Consider the following 26,671-nt stretch of genomic DNA (forward strand, 5'->3'; position numbering starts at 1 on the left):
AAGGTGTGATCTCTACAGGGTACATATATGACAGCAGGTTTGCATTACTGTTTGTCATTGTGGCACACTGGTGTGGCTTGACTGTTTCCATATACTTGTTGAAATAGCACACTGCTATTTGTCCAACATTGGCCATATCACAAATTAGTGGGGATTTGCCCATAGGGGACACACCACAGTACACTGCAGTCATGGCCGTAGAGACATACAGCAGAATCTGTTACAACACACAGGGACATTACCCAGTATTGCTACTGTCTTGGCAATAGCCACACGTAGTATGTCGCCAAACTGTGGGGTATGACGTGTGAGGGAGCAGTGGATAGTGCAGGCCATTATGGGTGTGTAGTGTCTGTACATAGTGAACATCCATGCATCTGGTCCTGTAATGTGTTCCCCTCTTGTTGTCCTGCAGGACTGACAGAGACATCCCCCATTTTCCTCTGCAGAAAATAAATTATGTTATACTGGATGCCCTCAGACTCAACCATCACATCCTGCTGTCAATGGGTTCCCACAATCATGAACAGTGGGCAGCATTGTGGGCTGACCCTGAGAGGATTGTTAATGATATTGACCAACAGGACAGGACCTATGAGCAGGTTTGACACCAGGCCACAGACACGGTCAATGTCACATGTAAAAGGCAGCTGCTGTTGCCATGGATCGTGCTACTACCAGTGGAGGGCCTGCAACAGAACAATCACTCTCAGCCACAGAGGAATTCCTGGCAAACCTAGGATCAACCCACAGGTCCTAGCCAACCATCATGCCATACATCCTGGAGGTGGGTGTCACAGCATCCACATCAGAGGAGCATCCAGGTAAGCTTACTGTTTTCCCCAGTATAATACATTAGCAGTCCTTGTGGCAGGCTCTGCAGACCAGTGCATGTTTGTCAGGTCTATCTGTATTGAAGGGGGGGGGTTGGCTTTTACCCACAGTTGTGCACACATACTTAGAATGGCAGCAATATAGCCAGTATCACATTAGCTACTGTACATGTGATATACACGCATAATACCTTGTAACACTGCAACATTTGGTGCTCCTGACATTACTTCTCCCTCACCTTTTCACAGATCCATCAAGTGTGGCCTAAGTTTATAGTCCTGTACCTGGTAAGTGTGATGCTGTTGTTTTGCCAGATTAAATGTATCCTATGAATGTTAAGGGCTGCCATTTTGCCATTTGCACAACTTTTGTGCTTAGCCAAAGTAGAATAACTGTATGTTCTATGTCAGAGCAGTTAACTACAGTCCATAGCCTAGGGAACGACAGGTTTGTATTTCTACAAATATTAACATGTGGTGCATAGCCTAGGGAATGACAGCTGTGTATTTGTACAAACATTAACATGTTCGCACATATAAGCAACTACTTAGCCTGCAATGCATGAGGCAATTACTCCAAGATGCCCATTCAAACACAATAAGGAGAAGGTACATACCTGAGGCAGTACTATTACAACTGGCATATCATTGTCAAGATAGGTGTACTGGGTTTTATGTGTAGTTCTATCACATACACTGTCATATTGCATACCTCACAGGTGTATTGAAGTGGTAACATTACCCGGATGTAGCTGATGTGCCTGTTATACAGGCCTTGGGTTGTCTGTGTATGCTCTTCTGAGTGTGTGTTGTGCATGGGATAAAAAATGAGAAGATGTGGGACATGTAATGCAGTTGTGGATCCACATCTGTATGAGTCTGAGTGGATTACCATACATAATAGTGTAGGTTGTAATGTACTGCTTTTGTCTTGCTTCTCACAGGTGAACGGGGGGGGGGGGGTTGGAGTCTGTCCCCATCACATCCTGATGTCAGTGTCTCATCAGACTCTGAGGATGATGGTGGTCACAGTGAGGCACAGCTGAGTTTGTCAGTGGCTGAATCTGTCCCAGATGTTGACGTCCCTCTTCTACCCCATTGTCCCCACACCCAGTCAGTATGCCCACATATACCCAATCACCAGAGGCAACAGATATTGGACAGTCAGAGGGTGATGACATAGTACAGGGCAGTGTGAGGACTATTGCATCAGTGAGTGTAGACACTGGCCATAGCCAGAGAGCTGGTGAGATCCCACACAGGCAGATTGACAGGGGTGCTCAAAAGAGGACTGCTGTCCATCCACTTCTTGTTGCAAGTGTCACGTCGTGGGTCACTAACCCCATGTTTAGGGCTGTCACAAACTGAATGCAACACCAGATGGATACTTAGATGCAGCACAGTCTGACATCTGTAACTGCCTCCACCACATGGGTGATGCCATGGAACATTTCATTGATATAGTGGACAGACAGTGGGCTCAGCCAGTGTCTGTCTGAGCACGCATCTGTGCTGGAACATGTGGTTGGGGTTGGTCATCGGACATGTGGACGTAGGCCAGCAACACCATCTGCTGGGAGTCCATGTCACCATGTGCACTGACGTTCTCATAGTGGCAGTACTTCCAGTGCTACAGAGGAAGGTGTGCTGTCCACACCATGATGTGGCAGGCTATAAGTATGTGGTCCTGGGTGGTCCCGTGGGGGAGACAGTCCCAGCAGACAGTAGTCACCATCAGGTACTAGCACTGCAACTGACCTTGAACATAGTGCTTCTCATGCTACTCCTGGTGAAGCCAGTTCCTTTGTTCGTGACCACAGACAGTGAACTGTCCACTCTACCATGTATGATCCACAGCTGTCCAGCATACACATGTGTAGGGCTAGCACTGAGCTTCACTGTGTACATGCACACACTCCAACACCACTGTCACATGCAGGTCACCTACAGACACACACACACAGCACCTCTCCTTGGCCCATATAACCAGCACCCCTTCCTGACTCGCACACATGTAGTCAACTCTTTGGCACTGCCTAGGCCTCTGGCACCCCCACACCACACCCTGTGCATGTGATGATAGCTGTGCTATATCCCTGCCATGCATGCCATTGATGTGGGGACCTGCAGGGACCTACATATATGTGTCTGATGCAAAAAGGGAGACTATATATCTTTACATGTGTTTATGTAGTGTAGTAGTGTTAGGCCATGGCAATTGTTGTGGGCCATGACAGGCGATGTATGCTGGCATGTGTGAGGACTACACATCAAATGTAATGTATCTTTGTCACCTGATGGTACACTAGTGGTAGTGTTACAGAATGGCAGGTGCGTTATGGAGCTGTGTATCTTTTGGTCCCAGGAGTCTGAGCGGTGAAACTATGGACACATGGTGGCAATACAGTGGCACAGGATAGCAAGGCAGCACAGCAGAGGTATGACATCAGCAAGGTATGCTAGTATATGTGCATAGCTGCCTAGGTGCATATATGTGGATTAGTGTGTCAGGGACAATGGGGATAGTCAGCATCATCATGTTTTTATACCCTGTGACACACTCTACTACTCTTGATACATGTCACCTAGGTAGTCTGCACATACAACTTTAGATAGTGGTGAACATCAATTATGCTTATGCTTATGTAGAAGAGGGCAATTTAGGGCTAGCAGCTAGTCACAGGCCCATAAAATGCATAACCAAGAAGGTAGCCCACATGGGCATGTCTGTAGTGCTCTCAAAGGCCATATTTGTGTGCACACACACACACACACACACACACACACACACACACACACACACACACACAGACACACACACGCATACACACAGAAAATTGGATGCTGCGAGATCAGAACCCCTACCTATCTAGTATTACACACTCTAGCTTGTAGTACTTATTGCACACACCACACTGATTATCTGCTAATACACTGTCAGCAAGTGCTCTTAAGGTAGATGACATTGGCAGGCCTTGTAATGGAGGTCAATGTTGAGCTGATAGGGGCTTGTCTGAAATGTTGCATTGGGATATAGTCACACACATAAAGTTGGAGAATGTGAGATTTGAACTCCTACCTATGTAGTATTACACACTCTAGCGTGCAGTACTTATCACATGTGCCACGTTGTTTATCTGCTAATGCACTGTTAGCCAGTGCGCATAAAGGGGATGACATCAGCAAGCCTTGTAACAGAGGCAAATGTTGAGGCCAGCAGCTAGTCAGTGAGCAGAAAATGCATATCCATTGCACAGAGATAGCCCATAGGGGCTTGTCTGAAGTGCTACATTGGGATATAGTCCCACAGACACAGAGATGGATGATGTGAGATTAGAACTCCTACCTATCTAATACTGCACACTCTAGCTTGCAGTATTGATTGCATGCACCACACTGTTTATCTGCTAATACACTGTCAGCCACTGCTCTTAAGGTGGATAACATCAGCAGGTCTTGCACAGGAGGGAATGTACAGGCCAGCAGCCAGTCACAGGACAAAAATGCATACCATTGCATGGAGACAGTGCATATGAGCATGGCCATAGTGCTGTGAGGGGATATATTGATACACACACACACACACACACACACACACACACACACACACACACACACACACACACACATTGGAGGATGTGAAATTAGAACTCCTACCTAACTAGTACCACACACTACACCTCACAGTACCTATCACACATGTCACAGGTTGTGTGTGTTGTATATGCGGATGCAGGCACAGTACTTGTGAAGTACACAAAGTGGCCTTGCGATAGACAGCATGTGTGGCCCGCAGAGTGATACTGCTTGGTACTGTTATTGTATCTAGTGTCCTAGGGGTGGGAAACCTGGTAATATCCCTGCTATGTGTGTACACTTACCACTCTGGCCATATCTTGCTATTTGCTGTTTGATAGGCAGACATGTGGCCAGGGACAATGTGGCCTGTCCAAGGAATGTGTTGCACCCATTGTATATTACACCATCTGTGTACCTATGTCTGCCTGCAGGGTGACAGCCCACAGGCTCAGGGGTCTGTGAGTGAGTGGATTATGTATTGTTGCAGCCTTGGTCTGTTGCCATCGAACAGCTGCTGCGCTGTGTATGTGCAGATAACCACAGCATTCAGGGATATATGGGAACATTCATACATCCCCACCCATATCTATATCAATGTGTATAATAGGGTTGTCTTCAAAAATGTAGTTGTGTCTGTCAGTAATGTAAATGTGTTCTGTAGAAGTATGTGGGGAGTTGATATCTCATTGTACTTTATATAGCTATATACATATATATATATATATATATATATATATATATATATATATACATGCATCTTATTACTATATATATATATATATATATATATATATATATATATATATATATATATATATATGTGTGTGTGAGTGTGTGCAACATACTGATAGGGACACTAATCAAGCATGTGGGGGATAGGGAGAGACAGATATGTACATGTAGCTGTATGTCTATACAGACATATTTCCACATAGCAGGTCTTTGGGCAGCAGCGGCAGCAGACTTGTGCTGAAGTTAGCTAAGTGTAGGAGCATGCCCAGTGTGATTGTCAGTACTTACAATGTGACTCCAGGCCAGAGCTACCTGTACTCCAGTCCGGGATTATCGTGTGCTGCAGGCTATTGGCTGCTGCACCTGTTATCACAGTTCTGCAGTTGCCTAATATTGTCCAAGGCATTCCCCGACTGTTTGCTGCCCTTAATATGCGACTCAAACTTAAGAACTGTAGAGAGTTTCACAGGCTGTCTAGACTCTTGCCCCATATTTTGGCCCTTTTCACATAACATTGTTGTTTTCTGGAAAATTAGTGGCAAATCAGTCAAGATTGCAGTAAATGAATACTGACAGATATTTGAGATTCAGACTCCATGCACAGCAGGAAAGTCATGCAATTACAGGACCTGTTCATCTATTGCTTGTAGGAACAATTATTTAAAACCTGTCCCAAGTTGTGGGCCTTGGCCCCACTTTTATTCACTTTATGGAAACAGATTTACTGCAGTCAGTGGTTGTGAGGTATGTTGTGACTGGGGTGCATGGTGAAACACGACATACAGGGTGACAATCTGCATACCTCTCCCTGTACATGTTTTTGCAGAATGTCCAGCATTTCATCCCATACCTCTGCTGTGCTCCTCATATATTTGTGGTTTCCCGGTGCTATACTATACATCAGTTGCTGTCGTGTTGTACCTACTGACACATGCAACTGTTGGCCTTTACATCCTGCAGCTAATCTGACCTGTTGCAGTCTCCTGTTAAACTAGCCACCTGCTAGGTTACTGAGGGTGTGTATAATGTCTACCTGTAGATATGGCCCTTTGTGCCCACATTCACTCTGGCTTTATCCAGCTGTCTTGCAGAAACAGATTGAGGGGTTCTGACAGTCTGTGGAACTACTACCATATGTGTACCTCACATGCAAAAGATGTTGGATGCTGCCAGATTCGAACCATCAACACCATCACATATGCTACTGCCCCTGGCCCACTGAGCCACACTGGCTGCCAGACAGAGAGGTTTCTTCCCACGCACTATCAACAAGAGAGGGGGATTTTCTGGTCTTCTGGTATATCATTGCACTTACTGTTATGGCAACACTGATGTGTTTGGGGTGGGGGATAACCAGCCTATGCTCTGTTGGCATAGACAGTCATGGGACTGTCTTGTGACACCACTGTTTGGCATCTCCCTGTACTGCTATCATGGAGTTTACAGCCATGTGGCCTAGTGACTATTATAGGGCACATACTAGTGGACAGAGTACCTGCTGTCCCAAATGTCTGTTAGATCTGCACAAGTAGCCCACTATCCCACTACAGATCTCTGCAAGTAGCCCAGTAGCACACTATATATAACCCACTATATCTCCCTTCATACTTGTGGTAGGCCCATACATATGCTACCATATTCTAGTAGCCCTTACAAGTGGTGTACAGGAGAGTAACTTATCTTGTGAATGAAGCAGTTGATAGACTCTGACTCTGTCAGATTCAGGCAGTCCATGGCCAATACATGGTGAAGTACAGGTTGCATGGCCTGGCTGACATCACTGTTTAATGATATGTATGGAAGTTGCAGTAAGGTGTCAGTCTCTAGGGCCCTAGGTTGTCAGTGCATATGCTATGCGTTGTCTCTTGGCCAAGGCCAGAGCATATTGGGCATGCCTACATCTGCCTACAGGGACAGCCTCAGGGGGTTCCTCCTCTGAGTCCCCCTGTGGGTGCATCTGTGATGACCTAGGCACTGGTGGGGGTCTGTGTATCCCTTCCCTTTGCTGATCCTGCTGCAGCTGTTTCCACAGGATCATATTGTGTAGCATGGCACATACTGTGAACATCTGTGCACATGGGGATGGAGAGTACTGCAAGGCTCCACCAGATATATTGAGGCACTGGAACTGTGACTTTAACAGCCCAAACACAAGCTCTATGATGTTCCTGGTCTGTGCGTGTGCCTCATTATGGCATTCTTCGATGGTTGTGTGTGCATTTTTGATGGGTGTCATCATCCACAGTTCCAGTGCATAGCCAGTGTCCCCAAGTAAATGGCTGTGTGGGATGTCCCACGTAGCAAACATTTGGTACAGCTGTGATGTGTGCCAGATATGGAAGTCATGATAACTGCCAGGGGTGCCAGCACACACATTCATAATAATGCCCTGGGCATTGCACATGACCTGGCAATTGATGGAGTGATACCCCTTACACGTGATGTAGGTTATACCCTCTTCACTGGGTGGTGCCTTGATGTGTACATGAGTGCAATCTATGGCACCCAGTACCTCAGGGTAGTGTGCTACATGGTAGAACAGTTACATACTGCTGGCCTTCTCCTCAGGGGTATGGGGAAGATAAATGTGCTCATTGGCATGTTGTAAAATGACATCCAGGAACTGGTGGAGTACCCTGGAAGCAGATGCCTGTGAGACCCCCATCATGACCCAGCTGGTCTTTGGAAAATATCTATAGCTAGTATCCTAAGGGCTACACATACCTTTGTTTCCACTGGGATGGGTTCCCCTCTGTTGGCTCTAGATCTGAGTTGAGGGTGGCAGAGCTCACTGAGTTACTGTAGCATGTCCCTCTCCATCCTGTAACACTCTACAATCTCCACCTCATGTAGCTATTGGCAGGTTACCCTGGGCTTGAACACTCTTCTCCTTCTCAGTCTAGGCTTATGGTAGGGGATTGCAGCAGCCTCACTGACCTCAGTATCTAGCGCATACATATATAGCCAACCTGCAGCAGCCCTTAGCATTCTTTAGTTTAAAATTCCCAAGTCTGTAGTCCAATGGAGCAGAGTATGGGGAAAATCAGATTGTAAGGTGCTTGTATACTTTATGTAGGTGTACTCTGTGTGATTGGCTAGCTACGATGTATTCCACCTGTCAAGCAAATCATTAAGGGGTTTAATGGCCCTAGTTTAAGTGAATCAGGGCTCACCAGTCATTAATATCTCATTGGCTTTCTCAGCCAATTTTTTTTGACAACCTTCCTTGCTGAGCACTGTGGCGTGCCGCACAAACCCGCACTGCAGAGATAAACAAAGCTTAGCAGTGAGCAGGCACGCCCCCATGGCAGGTCAAACACCACACAAACATGCTAAAATATGCTCAAACCCACTGAAACATGTGCCTCTAAGGTAAACAAAGCTTAGCAGTCACCAGACACCCCACCCCCCCCCTCCAATGAACTTAAAAGTTTATGGACACACCCCCTTTTGATGTCAGCTACCTGTTCTGTAGACATTAACATGGTTATGTGCCTACACAGATGAGAGCTGTGGACACAGATATCCATTTGTGCTATTCAGTAACCCCAGCTCATTTGCATACAGATCCATGCAGAGTACCTGGTAACTACATGGATTCAGGTCCTGCCTCGTTAGCAACCACAGCAGTCCTACATTGTGCATACTCCACACAGGGTCCTCTAATGGATTACTGTTACATACTCACAAATTCTGTTTTTTATAGTCTTTTTGAAAATGTTTTTTGCCATAATGGCATGTTTGCACACTTCAGCGAGCCATGCAAACATACCAGGGATATTAAAAAAATTAATTATTTTATATTATTTTCCATATGATTTTGGACACACACTGGTTACTTTTGCACATATCTGTGTTGTCTCTACTACTTCTGCCACTGTACCTCCACTTTTATTGCCTCTGGCGTCATTTTTATTTCCTGCACACAGAATTTTTCCATGCACATTACAAACACCAACACGGGGTCTGCACGACTGCCTATCTGCTTGCTGGATCACTCTACCTGCCTCATTTGCATGCATTTCACCTGATTATGAGGTGGAAAATACTGCATTCTTTATCAATAAGTACACCGTTTGACTGCCTTAGAATATAACTATAGTGTTATAAATAGAGAAAACTACCACCACGGCTGAATAAAATGAAATTTAATCATACATGTCAACAAGGTAAGTGCCTTCAAAGCACAAGGTGCTTCTTCAGACCATAAACAAGGTAATAAAACAATGATAGTATGTATCCATTTCAATTCAGTCCATTCCATTTTAATAACTAAAGCCCATCCTGTCAAACTTGCAGCTACTAATTCCAACACAACAAACTTAAAACAGAATTTACTGACTTGAAATGGATTTTAAATCTGCAAGCAGACAGTAGACCCAGCTTGAAGGATAATGTTTCTTTAAAGCCAATTTTGAAAAATCATGTGATTTAGTTCATTAATTTTGCTTATTAGGATTGTATAAATGCTATCATTGTTCTATTAGCATATTTATGGTCTGTGTAACCTCCTTGTTGCCTCAAAGAGCTTACCTTGTTAACTTGTATAATTACATTTGGTTTTATTCAGTTGTGGTGGTCAATTTCTCTATTGAAAAAGTGCACACAGGTGATCCTAGTTTTCATTTTAAGGGGTGGGAGGAAGTAGAATCATATTTTCTCATGGTATAGTAAGATTTTAAAAGACAAATATATCCTTTAATAAATAGTCATTAAGCCTTTCACAACTGTATCAGGTTAGCAAATGCACATAATTAACAAAGCTGTATAATCGTTTTAGAAGGTATGCAAACTATATTGAATTTATATAGCATCAAACTTACCTTATTAAGTTTTAACTAAAATTAAACATGCATTTGCATTAATCAGTTGACAGACATTTTAAGGGATGATATTTGTTGTTAAAAGTCCCAAGAAACAGTTGGAATATCTTAATAAAAGGAGATGTATAATGAATCAAAGTAGGAATTTATTTCTGTTACCTGTATTTGATAATTTATAGCATAAAGTGCAGGCGTAATCAGTCTAAATCAGAATACCAATGGGAAAAATCTCTCTGCTTGTAATATGTAAATTTAGCTAATTTTTACAGCTACAAATTAATAAAATGTGACACTGAATTTATTTCTTAGGTACTTATTTTAGCATGTAGATTAGGTCCTCTGAGTGGCAGTGGTAAAATATGACTTCCAGCAGTTTTAGCACATGGGGAAAATTTATTAATTATAACAATTAGTTATTTTAGAGGCCTACAACATAGAATTGAATTTCTACAGGCATGAATCTGTAAATTGGAATTTGAATAATGTTGCTATGTTGAATCTATCTATAATATCATTGTATTGCATTCCTGTTTTGTTACTATGTAATACATTTCACATTTATTGACTTTTGCTATGTTGTTCTCTGAGACTGTATTTTCCAAAGAACCTAACTTAAATTGTCAAAAAGCATGAGAAATCCTTTATTTGAAGTAAATGCTCTAGAATCTTTGTAAATTTGATTAAGCGTATCATTTAGGTTAACTTTGTATATTCTAAAATAAACTTGATTGCCATCTAGAAGATAACATTATACCAAGGGCAACATTATGCCAAAGATTGCAAGAAAAGTAGACTAGTTATGAGCATGGACTCTTCTAGCTCTTCTGAAATGCATCACCCCCAGGATTCAATAAACTCCATGTAGGCTTCGTACAGAGCCTGCACAGAGTGTACTGGCTATTGCAACTGTGCTCTTCAAGCGGCATCACACAATGCACATTAATGAGGCACATCTAAGCAAGATTTCATAGCTGGTGGCAGTGTTGCTGGCTGCAAAACCTTGCAAGTGAATGCAGATACCATTCCGTTTAAGTAAAAGCACAAATGGTCCATGGATTCATGTGAAATGCCACAATGACTGACAGGTATATACAGATAGCACTGATTCTGCACAGCATTTATCCACAAAGGTCAACAAAATGCGAGGATAGTTAAACAGAAATAGGACATAAAATGTCTCAGACATGCTACAATGAAACAGAAGCTTACCTGTCATCCCCTTTCAGCAAGACCAAAGGCATACATAATGGGGGGACAATGGCCCATAAAATATGTACAGATATGCAATATTGTGCTTCAACACTTAGAAAGTTGATAGAATAAATAGGTTGTACATTAGCATGAACTGTCTGAAGAGCATATACATGCACCTGGATTTGAACTTAGTACCATCTGTCCTCAAAAAGGAATGGATCAAAGCAATTATAGGTGGCGCCACAGAGTCAGTTAAGTAACACATGTATTTTATACAATTGATAGTGACTTTCACAGTTTAGCAAGGATTTCCCTTTGTACTCCCCCATGCTTGCTCCCCATATCACCACTGTCCTATCTTCCGCATTTCTTTTTTATAAAGAATTTTTGCGTGATGGTGCACATAGCACATCATCACTAAGCAGCGGTAAAGGGCACTTGTATATAAATGTATGGCAATATATCATAGACACCTGTAAAAGCACTACAATACATGTATTGGAACCCAGCACAATCTGTCCCAAATAACAAGAAATACATCAATGCATTAACATGTACTACCACAGAATCAGTTTTGCAGAACATCTGTTTCATACAATCAGTCCTAACTGTCACAGTTTAAGAGGAAATTCCTACTGTTCTTCTCCCTGCTTGCTTCCCATATCACTACTGTTCTATATTCTCCATTTATATCCTTTAAAGCATTATTGCATTATAGTATACATCGAGCATCAACATGCAGCAATGCTAATACAAAAGCACTTACACATATTAGATTCAGCTATATTCAGACCCAGTACCATCTGGCCCCAAAAAGGAATGTACCACTGGGTTAAGTGCATTAATACCTGCTGCCACAGAGTCAGTTAAATAGCAGGTGTATGCAACAGCAGTTAATTCTGACAGTAACTATTCCACCTCTAAAATACAGCTGCTACTCAACTGAGCCTGTGGCACCACCTACTAATGCATTGACTCATTCCTTTTTGGAGCCAGTCAGTACCGGGTGCTTGAAGGTGTGCAATGCTGAGAACCATATTTGCAGAATGGTAAGTATCGCACAACTCTTTCAAACAGTGTGTGCATTCCCAGTAAATGCATAACAGCAACTCATGGGAAAACATAATTTTATGTGGGTGTTTATCGTAATAGGCATGGTGGGCATGTGTGGTTAGGGATTGAGATCCCATGCTCAAAGATAGACTGTCTGGGAGTCCAAAGTGTTTGTTGGACTCCTAGAGAAGGAACTTGGGCCCAGGCTATTGCAGAAGGACTATCCTGACTCAAAGTACAAGTCTAAGGCATGGGATTGTCTTCCCTGGGCCGTAACTAGTGCAACTGGTATCCACCACACTGGTGAGGAATGTAGACACGACTACAATGACCCCTAGAGGAAGAAGATGGATACCCTTGAACATTGGATTGAGGAATGTAGGACCAGAGACACCCCACAAATGTGTAAGTATCAATTACAGAGACTACTTAAGGAAAGTTAAAAGATGAATATAGTCAGAACTGGTATTCATAATGGTATTCATAATGGTATTCTATTCTGTGCTGTTCTATTTTTCCACAGCTGCCACAGAGAGAGAACTGAATGTGTGAACCCATGGGGCTAGATTTGCCCAGATCAGAGAAGCATGTGGTATGTATGGAAGAGAACAGTATTGTAGCATTAAAAGTTAAAGACAGTTTCTTTGGTATTGGAAACAAACAGTCTACAGATGTGAAATACTAACAACAGGCAGGATGCAAAACAAAGAAAGTAACAAGAGCAACAATCCTTGTTAGTGCCATATGAGTAACTCACCTTAGCCCCCACACCCATAAAAGAATAGGCAAATGACCCTTTCAGTTAACAAAACATCTTTGAAATACTAAAAGTGCTGTCAAAGGACCTGTCCCTGAAACATTTGTACATATTTCTCAAGCAACATTCCTTTCCATGTATTTTCATATTTTGCCAATCATGTCTAGCTCTGAAACGGCTTGACAAACATGACAATGCCATCAGTACACTTCAAATGTACACAGATAATAGAGTAAAAGCCTGTGCTTCACATTATTGTTAAATACATTCAAGTATATGCAGTATGTAGGTTAAAAATGGAACCATAACTTCTGAGATTCAGTACTCCTCTGTACAGATATCCTGAAGAAAATGCTTTCTCTCACTGTTCCAGTCATATAGAATTCCCCTCAACATCAGTTTTCCTAGCTACAGAGTTGCCTTTTTATATGGTGTAGATTATTAATGTATTGCAGCTGTAAGTGATTACTGTTTGAGAGGAGGAAATCACAACAGCACTGTAGGCTGCTTTACTTCCACTGGGTGTGTTAGCTTAGATTTAGAAAGTGTCTCTGGAGAAACCACAAGCCTTTCTCATCAACATAACATAGAGGTTACAAGCCATGCCATGATGTATGTGGATAGATTAAAAGCCATGTCACTGTAATCTGTCTGTTATAGGATGAGGTCATGTCTGCCTGACCTCCATCCCATTGTCTGACTATGCCCTGGTGGGATTACTGCATATCCAAAACTATCATATCACTGATGACATCATCAGAGTCTGTTGAAACCAGAATACGTGTCCCACATGATGGTGTAAAATGCTCTTGATGATGTCAAGCAACAGCTCACAGACACACACAGTTGTCTGCAGTGAGAAGAGAACCCTTATCTATCTAAGTAAACAGACTACAAAACACAGTACTTTATGTAAGCACCACAACTCAATTCCAGCTTGGAATGTGTCAGATAACACATTACACCTGATGACATTAGCAGTGTCTGTTAATGACAGGATAAGTGTCTCACATGCTGGTGTAAAATGATTGCCACAATGTCAATCAACACCTCACACACATGCACACAGGTGACTGCAGTAAGTATAGAACCCCTACCTATCTAAGTATACAGACTACAGAACAAAGTACTTTACGCAAGCACCACAGCTTAACTCCAATTTGGAGCATGTTAGACAACACTTATAGCCAATGACATCAGCAGGGTCTGTTAAAAATAGGATAAGTGTCCCACATGCTGGTGTAAAATGCTGTCAATAATGTTAAGCAACAGCTCACAGACACACACACACACAAACATACACACACACACACACACACACACACACACACACACACACACACACATACACACACACCTAACTGGGGTGAGAACAGAGCCCCTACAATCTAGATTCATAGACTACAGACCATAGTACTTAACCCAAGTACCACATCACAAGGCTGATTTATACAGGAGTGCAGATGAACTTATAGTAGATGACATTATCAGGCCATGTGGGAGACAACAGGTTGGCAGGGCTGCATGAAATAGATGTGTAGGCTTGTGAAAGTATCAAAATACTGACAAGCCATGCCACTGGAGAAGTAACTACAGGAAACCACATCTACTCTGCTGACTAGACACACACAGTTAACTGCAATGAGAACAGAACCCATACCTAAGTGTACAGACTACAGAGCACAATATTTAACCTCAACCCCATGATGCAAGTCTGAAGTGCAGGTGGACTTATAGTAAATGACATCAGCAGGCCATGCGAAGAACAACAGCTTGGGAGGCCTGCATAGGCACATAGCTTCATAGTGGCATATGATGCTACTAGCCTAATAGCACTAGGCTGTTTAGAAGCCTACCTGTGTAACAACACAAGTACCCTTATTCAGCATATTTGGATATTTGACTTTAGCAGAGTGAGGTTATGAGCACCATCAACTGTCCCTTTCCATGAAGGAGCACACAACATTATATATTACACTCTGTAGTGTGGTTGTTATATGGGTGGAAAAAGTACTGAGACCCAAGGGTTGCAGTGCTTGGTGGGGTGGGGGGTCAACACATGGATGCATTGTAAATATATGATGCGTAGTTAGACCAAGCCCTTAGTTTGCAATGTTTCCACATGTAGCTTTATGTCATACAAAGGAAATGAACAATAAACACTAATAATAAAGCACCACATATACAGTTCCATAGCACAGTGAGCAGCAGGTTTGTGCAATGGTTAACAAAGTGTACACACATGCAAGACACACCTATTTGTGCTTAGGTAAGGAGTGCACAAATGCAAGCCACATTGGTAACATCTAACAGTTAGTATTGAGTATCTAATATATACCTGCTGGTCAGCAGCATCACATTTGCATGATGGTAAGCAGAGAACAACAGTGGCAAGCAATGCAATTTCAGGGTTATTGCATGTACAGGCAGTTGTGTATGTGTTATTTTCAAAAGTGAAGGCCATGCCGGTTCAGATAATAGGAATACATTTACAGGACTATAGTACACAGTATACGCGCAGTCATACATTTGATCAGAAATGTGATAATACATAGATTACTAAATCAATAAAAGGGATAGTGTATGGAATATGCTGTATTCAAACACTGGTCCATGTGTATGGCAGTTCTACACTTATACCTGAAAAAAACAGATGTCTATATTGCACTTCATTGCTGTAAACTGCAATGTCCCAGCAGTAAAACAAAAGTTACACAGTCTGTACTAGAACCCATTACCATCTGCACTCCAGGCTGGGCTTTTGTGATGGCCAAGAGCATTAATTGAATGTGTATACAGTTTCTGTTTTTGGCTGTCTGCTACCTAGGTGGTCTGTTTTTTTCCAGTTTCCACAATGCCGTACTTTGTGCAAACCAGATAAGCACAGCTAAATCTGAAATGTATTTTTTCTCAGGTTCCACTGTTTGTACTACATGGTGCATCATGCATAAAGTGGAATTAAAATCAAGAAAAATAAGAAAAAAAGGAGGCTTTCATGAAATGAGGAAAAGCAATGTATGACATACACAGTAGAAAATGATAGTACATATGAAATATTTCTACACACTTCGGGATTTGAACTTTCACACCAATGCAGCTTCAAAAAACAAGATGGATGGCTTATTCTTCTTTGCCACAAAAACAGGTTTGCAACAAAGAACTGAAGTCATTCTTCACACAACTAACTGCAATATAATGTACATTGCTATCAAACCATCAATTGTAATTTGTACATTTAATTATCTTTATTATATTTGAAAGCAATGCACTTAGTGATCACAAAACCTCATATTATGCTTGTAAATATATAGCTCTGTCTTACATTTCTGTCTTTCTAGGTAATTCATCACATATCTTGCCAGTAGTGTGAGGCATGCAGTGTGTAAGGCATTTCATATCATTATCCTTAAAATGTGTGAGGATATTGACTGGGAATAATATGATATACAGTTGCCAGCAACTGAAGGCCAGGTTGGATGGCACAAACGAGCATATACTGTTCTTTTGGAGGGAACATAGGTGAGTTACTGTTATGGCATGAACAACGATATGCTGCTGTTTTTGGGAGGGGGAGCTCAGTTACTGTTATGGCACAAACAAGCATAGCTTGTTCTTTTAGGGGGTAGCAAAGGTGAGATATTGCTATGACACAAACAAGAATATGATGTTCTTGTTAGTCTCCTTGTTCTGCATCCTGCCTGCTGTTTGATCTTGGGAAGGGTTGTGAAGTCAGAAACTGCAATGTGTATCATTACTTTCTAACTTCTCACTTTAATGATTTAGCAGTACAAAGGTATGGTGCTGAAGTGAGGGTATGCAGTCATCATCAGTACTTTTGAGAGGTATGACTATGAATCTTTGATGCCTGAGGCCTACTACTTACTAATGGACACATGTAAAATACATATCTGCCATCACATGTTAAGATACTTTCTGTACAAATCCATGACTATTTATTTGATTACTGTACCAAGTTAAGAAATACATGTCTATGCCATAATATTATTAAAGAATACACTCTAGGATCAGGACACACCTTCCAAATGCAGCAGTTGACACAGTTTTAGTTCAGGGCTGAATCTATCTGATGCAAGCAATACACCGCCAATACTTGGGGAGGTAAAGGTTGTGTGAGTTGTCTGGCATCAATTTTTCTATATACATGTGAGTCGAAGAAAGGTATTAGGCACTTAGGTGGTCAGTGAATTTGCTATGAATTGTCTCTTAGTCAAAGCAAAGGCATACTGAGCACACCTACATCTGCCTCCAGCCACAGCAGATAGTGGTTCCTCCTCAGGTTCCTCCTCTTATTGTGGCTGTGGTGACCTAGGCATTGGTGGAGGGATGTATGTCCCTTCCCCTTGCTGATCCTGCTGCAGCTGTTTCTGCAGGATCAGATTGTGTAGCATAGCACATACTTGAAGATTTTGTGTACATGTGCATGGATTATATTGCAGGGCTTCATCAGCTATATCTAGACACTGGAACCATGATTTCAGCAGCCCAAACACCAGCTTTGTGATATTTCTGGTTTGAGTGCATCCCTCATTATGGCATTCATCCGTGGCTGTGTGTGCACTTCTGATGGATGTCATCAGCCATGGTTCCAGTGCATGTCCCCCATAACAAACATCTGGTACTGCTGTGATGTGTGCCAGATATGGGAGTCATGATAGCTGCAGGGTTGCCAGCACACCCATTCAAGATAGTTCTCCGAGTATTCCAGATGACTTAGCAGTTGATGGAGTGGTATCCCTTGCCGTTAATGTAGATTCTACCCTGCTGACCAGGTGGTGCCTTAATGTGTACATGAGTGCAGTCTATGATACCCAGTACTTCAGGGTAGTGTGCTGCATTGTAAAACTGCTGCATATTGCTGGCCCTCTCCTCAGAACTACAGGGAACACATATGTGCTCACTGGCATGTATGAGCATAGCACCCAGGAACTGCTGGAGGTTCCTGGATGCTGATGCCTGTGGCACACCCATCATGCCCCCAGTTGGTCTTTGAAAGATACCTGTAGCTAAGATTCTAAGGGCTACACATACCTTAGTTTTCACTTGGATGGGTTCCCCTCAGTTGGCTCTAGCTCTGAGTTGAGGGTGGCAGAGCTCACAGAGTTCTTGTAGTGCATCCCTGTCCACTCAGTAGCACTGTACAATCTCCAAGTCATGTAGCATCTGAAAACTTACCCTGGGCCTGAAAATTCTTCTCCTTTGTGGCCTAGGCCTATTGACACCAGCAGTAGCACCATTGGCTTCAGCCTGTAACATATACAGATGGATCAAAGCAGCAGCAACCCCTAGTATTATGTCCTTGTAGATTTTCCTTGTCTCTACTCCAATAGTATTGAAGTATGCAGGAAAAAACAGTACAGAGTCTATATGGATGCTTTATAGCTTGCTGAATAGCTCCACTATGTTGGATCGGTTCATTAACATGCAATTCACCCACTTATGCTGTGATTAGCCTATTAAACACGCCTGCTGCTTCCTCATTAGTGCACTATGCTCACCTCTGCACAACTCTGCATAAATAAGGTAAGCACAGGCAAAATTGCTATTAATTTTCTCCGTTCCTGTGATATTGTGCAAACATGGAGCACAAAAAGAGAAGGAAATGTTGCACACCCTGTACTAGAACCCAGGACTATCTATGCTACAGCCCTACACATATATGTGCTACCACAGTAATAATTACATGACAAGCACATGGAGACCTGCCATTCATTCCTCCTTTTGCCATGGATGTGCTAAGTACTGTATTGTGCAATGACCAAAATAATAAAAAAAGTACTTAAAGTGGACAGGGATGACACATTTTGCCAACAAATGAAGAGGAGATTGCATCTTAATGAAATAACTTGTAAATTGTGCACTGCTTAGTTGCATGTTCACCCTTCACAGACCTACATGTACACCATAAGTCTAACATGACACACACCCCTGATGTCATTATTCACTGTTGCCATCCATTGCAAACACTGAGGCAGCACCTACATGATGTGAACATCTCTACATGGTTCCAATTTATTTGGATTCAGCAATTCGAATGAGTTCAGACCTGATTTGCATCTTCACCATGCTGACAGCATTGGATCTAAGTGGTTGGCAACCATGTAGCCAGAGAAACTGAAGGGGAGTTGAATGTTGAAGACACAAGGGAGGGTATTACTTTGCTGTATATCTGCACAGAGGAGGACTGTTTTTAAGAAAATATGCCTGCATTTCATCAGCTACATACTGTATATTCTTACATGCCACTATGAATAGTCTATTTCATGGGATTTACACTTTTAGCTGTCTGCATTAGTTACAAGTGTATTCTTCATTTGGGGGTGGGGAGTGAAGCTGCATTTATGTTGTGGCAGTTAAAAAGGATATGTTGCTATTGCTACTCTCCTTTTGTTGCATTCACCCTATATAGAACTGGAATTATGTGTCTGCAAACATGTGGAACAGATGGGAGGTGTGCTAGATATCTGAGTCATGGCAACTGCCAGAGTTGACAGCACACATGTTCAAGATGATTCCCTTGGCATTACGCATGACTTGGCAGTTAATAGGTGGTGCCACAGTGTCAGTGGGTAATACTGACTGGCTACCTTTTATTTTGTATCTGTAAACACTTACTTTGCAATTCTGTGATAGGTACGTGTATTATATGTCTGTTTTCTTTTAAGGAACCTACAATAATGCCAGCTAGATGGTTGAATTCACTTAACTGACCTTTTATGGATGGCAAAAAACAAACAATCGTTGATGGTTTTCAGCAACATGGTGTCTTTCTCCTTCAAAGGGGAAGGCAAGCTATGGGCCGTAGGCTGCTAATATTGCAGCAAGTTGTTGTTAATGTCAATGCTGTAGGTGGCCATGGAAGAGCATATGAACAGGTTCGCCACAGGGCCACTGACATGATAACTTCTGTAAGAAGGTGAGCAACTGTAGTAGGCAGTGACTTATTGGTTATAGGGGGAGTCTCTGCTAGTGAACCACCACTGACCCCCAATGAACAGTTCCTAGCCAACATAACAGATGCAGAAAGTTCTCAGGAGACTGGAATCTAACAGGTGCTGGATGTGGGAGCCAGAATTTCAGACATACCAACCACATCCCAGTAGGAGCTTCCAGGTAGTCCTTGTTATCTGAACAGCTGAATACTGTTGTATAGTTAAAGAATTTAAAGGAATATGTTAATTTTGTATCACATGTATTTATTTGGTTGAGGGGATTAAAGACTGCTACAGTTATAAGCTTAGTATGGAGTTGTCAGCCACATTCTTGTTTAAATGTTTATTTACTGCAGCTATAAAGGAGCAAATGTATTACCCCTTGTGTTACTGTTGATTGTGATGTTGTTGACCTTACCTCTTGCTTGACTTATTTCAGGACCATCAGACTTCTGGGAAAGCTTGCTTCTGCAGTTGGTAAGTGAAATATTTTTATATCAGTACTGCTGATCAAGTTAAACGAATATTGTAGTGTTTGATTTTGATCTCAGACATGCTGTGTTTATTGCTGGACTGTCCATAATAATGGCAGCAGTGTTATTTTGTTACCATATATTGCACTATGGTAGCACCGGTATTAATGTATTCCTGTGTTTCTTGCTTTTTATCACAGGTAATTCTGACAGTGGAACAGTGGGACCTGTGCCACCCGATGTCAGTGTATCAGCAGACACTAATGATGATAATGGCCAATCTGAGGCACAGTCAGGGAGAGCAGAGGTTGAATCTGACACCGACATTAACATACAGCCAACTGCTGCATTTACATTGGACACAGCCAGTAGGACTATGCCTACCCAGTCCACAGAGCCCACAGATATTGGACAGCTGGACGGTGAGGACATTGATCAGGGAAATGTGGCTACTGTGGCTTCAGTGCCTGTTGAGCCAGGCCACAGCCAGGGTGTGGGTGAGGTGCTGTACAAGATGATTGATAAGGGTGCTTGGAAGGGTCTTACTCTCCTTCCTCTACCTGGTGCAGGTGTCACTTCCAGTGCTACTCCAGTCCAAATTTAGGATGCACATCACAGGTCATGCCATGATATTCATATCCTTGGAGTGTATGACAGCACAGCATTTTCTTTTCCCTTTCCTTAGTTTTTTTTTCATTTAATTTTTTTTTTTGCCACTGTTTGTGCTATGTGCAGCATAGCTCAAACACTGCAACCAGAGAACCTGGACCACCTAGGAAGCAGACAGCCAAAAATAGAAAATATACTATGTACTATATTACTGTCAGTGTATTCCTGCTATGTAGACTGGCTTGGCCTTCACTTTTGCCTAAAACACATACACAAAGGACTGTACATCCAATAACCCTGAAATTCCATTGCTTGCCAGTGTGGCAACCTGCTTACCATTATGCACTGCCAAGCACCATGTTGTTGTGATGATAGGCATCATGCAACATTTTCAAACAGTGTCTGCACTCCCAGTAAGGATGATAACTGCAATTGGTGGGAAACCATCATTCTACATTGATATTGATAGTGAGGTAGTCCTTTCAGTTAATGTAGACCCTACTCTGTTCCCCAGGTGGTGCCTTCATTTCTACATGAGTGCAATCTATGGCACCCAGTACTTCAGGGTAGTGCACTACCCCATAGAACTGTTGCATATTTATTACCGTCTCCTCAGAATTACAGGGAAAATATATGTGCTCATTGGCATATTGGAGCTTAGCATTCAGGAACTGCTGGGAATCCTGAATCTCTGAAAAGTACCTGCAGCTTAGATTCTAAGGGCTGCACATACCTTTTTCTCCACTGGGATGGGCCCCCCTTGGTTGGCTCTGGCTCTGAGTTGAGGGTGACAGAGGTCGCAGAGTTCCTGTAGTGTGTGTCCCTGTCCACCCTGTAGCACTCTACCACTCTACATTTTCCACATCATGTAGGTTGTGGAAAGTTAAATTTGGCCTAGGGTTATTGGCAGGAGCAGAATCATTGGCTTCAGCCTGTAGCACGTACAAATGGATTAAGCAGCATCAGTCCCTAACAGTCTGTCTGTGTAGACTTTCCATGTCTGTACTCCAAAAGCTTTTAAATCTGCAGGAAAAACCAGCATGGAGTCTATATGGCTGCTTTATAGCTTGTTGAATAGCTCCACCATGTTGGCTTGGTTGACTAGCATGCAATTCAGCTGCTTATGTTGTAATTAGCATCTATGAAACACACCTGCTGTTTAACTGACAGAAAAGGGAAAAAAATTAAACAAAAGGGGCAAGTATTTGAAATGAGGAAAATCAATGTATAACATGCATACAAAAAAATGATGGCCTTAGCCCTCTTTCCCACAAAAACAGTTTTGCAGCAAAGAACTGAACTCATTTTTCAAACAACCAAATGCAGCAGAATGTACATTGATGTCAAACCATTAAACTATTTGTACATTTATTATATTTGCATGTAGTGCATTTAGTGATCACACAATCTATTATGATTATTTCTTGTAAATATATAACTCTGACTTACCTTTCTGTGTTTGTCACTCATCAGTCATCTGGCCAGTAGTCTGAGACATGCATTGTGTAACCCATTCTATATCATTGGCCTTAAAATGTGTCACGATATTAAATGAGAATAATATTTGCAGTTGACAACAAATGAAGGGCTGGCTAGATGTTAAGGAACACAACCTGTGAATTGTGTGCTGCTTACTTACATGTCCAGCCTTACATCTAACATTTTGTATTTCTAACCTGATATGCCCACTGGATATAAGGCAGCCTACAGATGTGCTGTGTTTTCCTTCTCCCAAACTGTAATCACTCACAGTTGTAATCCATTAATAATCTACACTCCATATAAAAAGGCAACCATGTAGCTAGGCAAGCTGGCGGTGAGGAGAGTTTTACATGTTTGGAAGACTGCAAAAATGCTTTTCTTCAGGATATATCTGTACAGAAGAGTACTGAATTACAGAAGGTATGATTCCATTTTGTCACCTACATACCGCATATGCTGGAATGTATTTAAGAATAATGTGAAGCAACGGTTTTTACACTTTTATCTGTACACATTACTTAGGAATATTTGTCAAGCCATTTCAGAGATATACATGATTGCTAATATATGAAAATGGAATGCTGTGTGATAAATATTTATGAATGTTTCAGGGACAGGTTCTTTGATAGTACTTTTAGCATTTCAAAGATGTTTAGTTAGAAAAATGGGTCATTTCCCTGTTCTTTTATGGGGAGGAGGAGCAAACATGAGTTATTGTTATGGCACAAAATAATGGAATGTTCTTTTGCTGTAGGGAGAAAAGGTGAGTGACTGTTATGGCACAAACTAGGGTATGTTGCTCTTGTTACTCTCCTTGTTTTGCATCTTGCCTGTTGTTAGTATTTCACATTTGTAGACTGTTTATGTTTCTCCAGTGGGTAATATTGACTGGCTGCCTTTTCTGTTTTATCTGAAAACAGTTATTTTGTAGTTATCTGATACTGTTGTCATTTATGACACCTACAAGTATGCCACCCAGGTGTGTCAATCCATGGAGACCCCCTTTCACTGATGCTAAGAACCAAGTTTAGGTTTAGGCAATATGGTACTTTTATCCTGCAAAGGGAATGGGGCGATATGGCACGTAGGCACTAATATGGCAGCAGATTGTCCATGATCTAAATGCGGTGGGTGGCCATGGCAGGACCTATGAAGAGGTGTGCCATATAGCCACTAACATGATCACATTTGAACAGAGGAGAGCAGCTGCAGCGGGCCATGACCAGATGGTTGCCAGGAGAGAGCCTGCTAAGGAATTACCACTAACCCCTGATGAAGAGTTCCTGGCCAATATCAGACATCCAGATGGCTCCCAGTAGAGTGCAGTACTGCATGTCCTGGATGTCTGAAAAACAGTTGCCGAGAGAGCAAGCACATCCCAGGAGGAGCTTCCAGGTAAGCTTTGTTATCTGAATAGTTGAATACTGTTGTATAGTAAAACAATTAAAATGAATAAGTAATTCTGTGTCACATGTATTTTTTATGGAGGGGGGTCGAAGATTGCTACAGTTATAACCTTAGGTTTCAGTTGTCAGCCATGTTTTTGTTGAAATAATAGTTAATGGACATATAAAGGAGTAAATGTATTAGCCCCTGTGTTACAGTTAATTGTGAGGATGTTGCCCTCACCTCTTGCTTAACTTCTTTCAGGACCGTCTGGACTATAGTGGAGTATTTCATCTGCAGATGGTTCAGTACTGCTAAGCAATTCAAACAAATATTGTAGTGTGTGATTTTGATCTCAGGCTTGTTGTGTATATTGCTATACTGTCCGTAATAGTGGCAGCACTGTTAGTTTGTTAGCATATATTGCAATATAATAGTGCAGGTATTAATTTATTCCTGCATTTCTTGCTTTTTACCACAGATGAACATGACAGTGGGAGTGTGGGCCCTCCACCACCTGATGTCAGTGTATCAGCTGATTATGATGATGATGGTGCCAAAAGTGAGGCACAACTAGGGGGTGCAGAGGTTTAATTTGACACTGAGGTTTAATTTGACACTGAGGTTGACATACAGCTATCCCCTGCATTTTCATCAAACACAGCCAGTAGGCCTCTTCCTACCCAGTCCACTGAGGTCACAGATATTGACCAGGTGGAGGGCATGACATTGATCAGGGAAGGGTGGCTACTGCATCTTCAGTGCCTGTTGAGTCTGGCTGTAGCCAAAGTGTGGGTGAGGTGCCACACAGGAGGATTCATACAGATGCTCAGAAGGGGCAGTCTGTCCCTCCTCTACCTGGTGCAGGTGTCTCTTCCTGTGCCACTTAACATATGTTTAAGGCCATCTTGGAGGCATAGGCATGTTCCCACAGGTGCTCCAAACAAATTCTCAGGATTGTGGATGTAGCACAGTCTGACATGAATGACTGCCTCCACTGTGTTGTCAATTCAATGGATTAGATAAAATGACATAGTCGAACAAGGGGTGTCTCTGATGGACTGAGGGGTATCTGCAATGGAATAAGCAGTGTCTGTGATGGAACATCTGCCGGGAGGGGGATGGTTTCCTCTTGGACGTAGGTCAGCCACATCATCTGCTGTCAGCCAATGTGGCCATGCCCAATCCTGATCCTACAGTGGCAGTACTTCCAATGCTGCATCAGTGAGTATGCAGTCCACACCCAGCTGTGGCAGGCCATGAGGTCATAGTCCATGGCATCCTCATGAAGGGAGCTTGTCCAGCCAATATCAGTCACATACATGTAGCAGCACTGCATCTGACTGTGGGCATGGACATGCCAGTGCAACTCCTTGCAGAGACAGTTCTCATGGTTGGGGATTACAACAATGAACTGCCACCTCTACCATGCACAGCTCTGACCTGTCAGACATACCAAGATGTAGAGTTATCACAGAGCTTGGCTGCATTCATGCAGACACTCACACACCAATTTCACCCAGAGGACCCCTACAGACACACACAACAGTTACTCATTTTGTCTTAATGGCCATTTGTTGCTTTATCCAAATGTTTGCCTTCTTCTCTTTCTTACTCGCACAGACTCACCAATTTTTGGATCAGCCAATTGATTTCTACCCCACGACCCCACAACACCTTGTGCAAGTGATGATAACTGTATCATATTCCTGTTTTCTCTCTTTTGGATTCAGGGATGAAAAAAGCTTTTTTGACTGGTGCTCAGGGTGCATAGCTAACTTTGTGCTTCGTACATCTGCATTTGAGGTGTTGAACTGGTAATTATACCTTTGACTTATATTGGCTTTGGAAAGTTAGACAGTTGATTGCACCTATATTTCACAGCTTTATGGTGAATGCTCTTGTCAGGGCTGTGAGGTCAGAAACTGCAATGTGTATCATTACTTTCTAACTTCTCTCTTTAATGATTTTCCAGTACAAACATATGGACCACAACCTAAGTCACATTTCTTAAGACTGTATGACAGCACTGTAGTCAAACCTCATCAGAACAGTAATACAATATAATGCTGTCTTCTGCATGTATCTCACCAGACACATGCAGTAGCTGTAGAGACCACAGGGCTTTCTCAGCAAGATATGGGATGAGGTGATGTCTGTCTGGCATCCAGGCAAGTGTCTGACCATGTCCTGGTGGGATGACTGCATATCCAAAAATCTGATATAGCTGATGACACCAGCAGTGGCTGTTGAGAATATGGTAATAAGTGTCCCAAATGCTCTTGTAAAAGGCTCTTTGTAATGTCAAGCAAGACCTGACACACACACACACACACACACACACACACACACACACACACACACACACACACACACAAACACACACAGTTGAATGTAGTGAGAATAGAAACATTACATATCAAACTACACAGACTACAGAACTCAGTGTATTATGCAAGCACCAATGTACAGGTCTGACATGAAGTGTCGCAGACAACACTTTATAGCTGATTACATCAGCAGTGTCAGTTGAGGAGAATATAACAGTGTCATACATGCTAATGTAAAATGTTCTGTGTAATGTCAAAGAAGAGCTCTCACACACAACAAGCTGACTTCAGTGAGAAAAGATCCCCTACCTATACAAGTACACAGATTACAGAACACAGTACGTAATGCAAGTGCCATGGCACAGGTCTGACCTTTGAAAACCGTAGATTAACTTATAGTATCTGACATCAGCAGGCCATGAGTGAGACAAAAGTTTGGCAGGCCTGCATAGGCTCATAGCTTCATAGGT

The sequence above is a fragment of the Protopterus annectens genome, chromosome 11.part0, assembly GCF_019279795.1.
Source record: "Protopterus annectens isolate FY-2018-M chromosome 11.part0, PAN1.0, whole genome shotgun sequence".
Classification (NCBI taxonomy): domain Eukaryota; kingdom Metazoa; phylum Chordata; order Ceratodontiformes; family Protopteridae; genus Protopterus; species Protopterus annectens.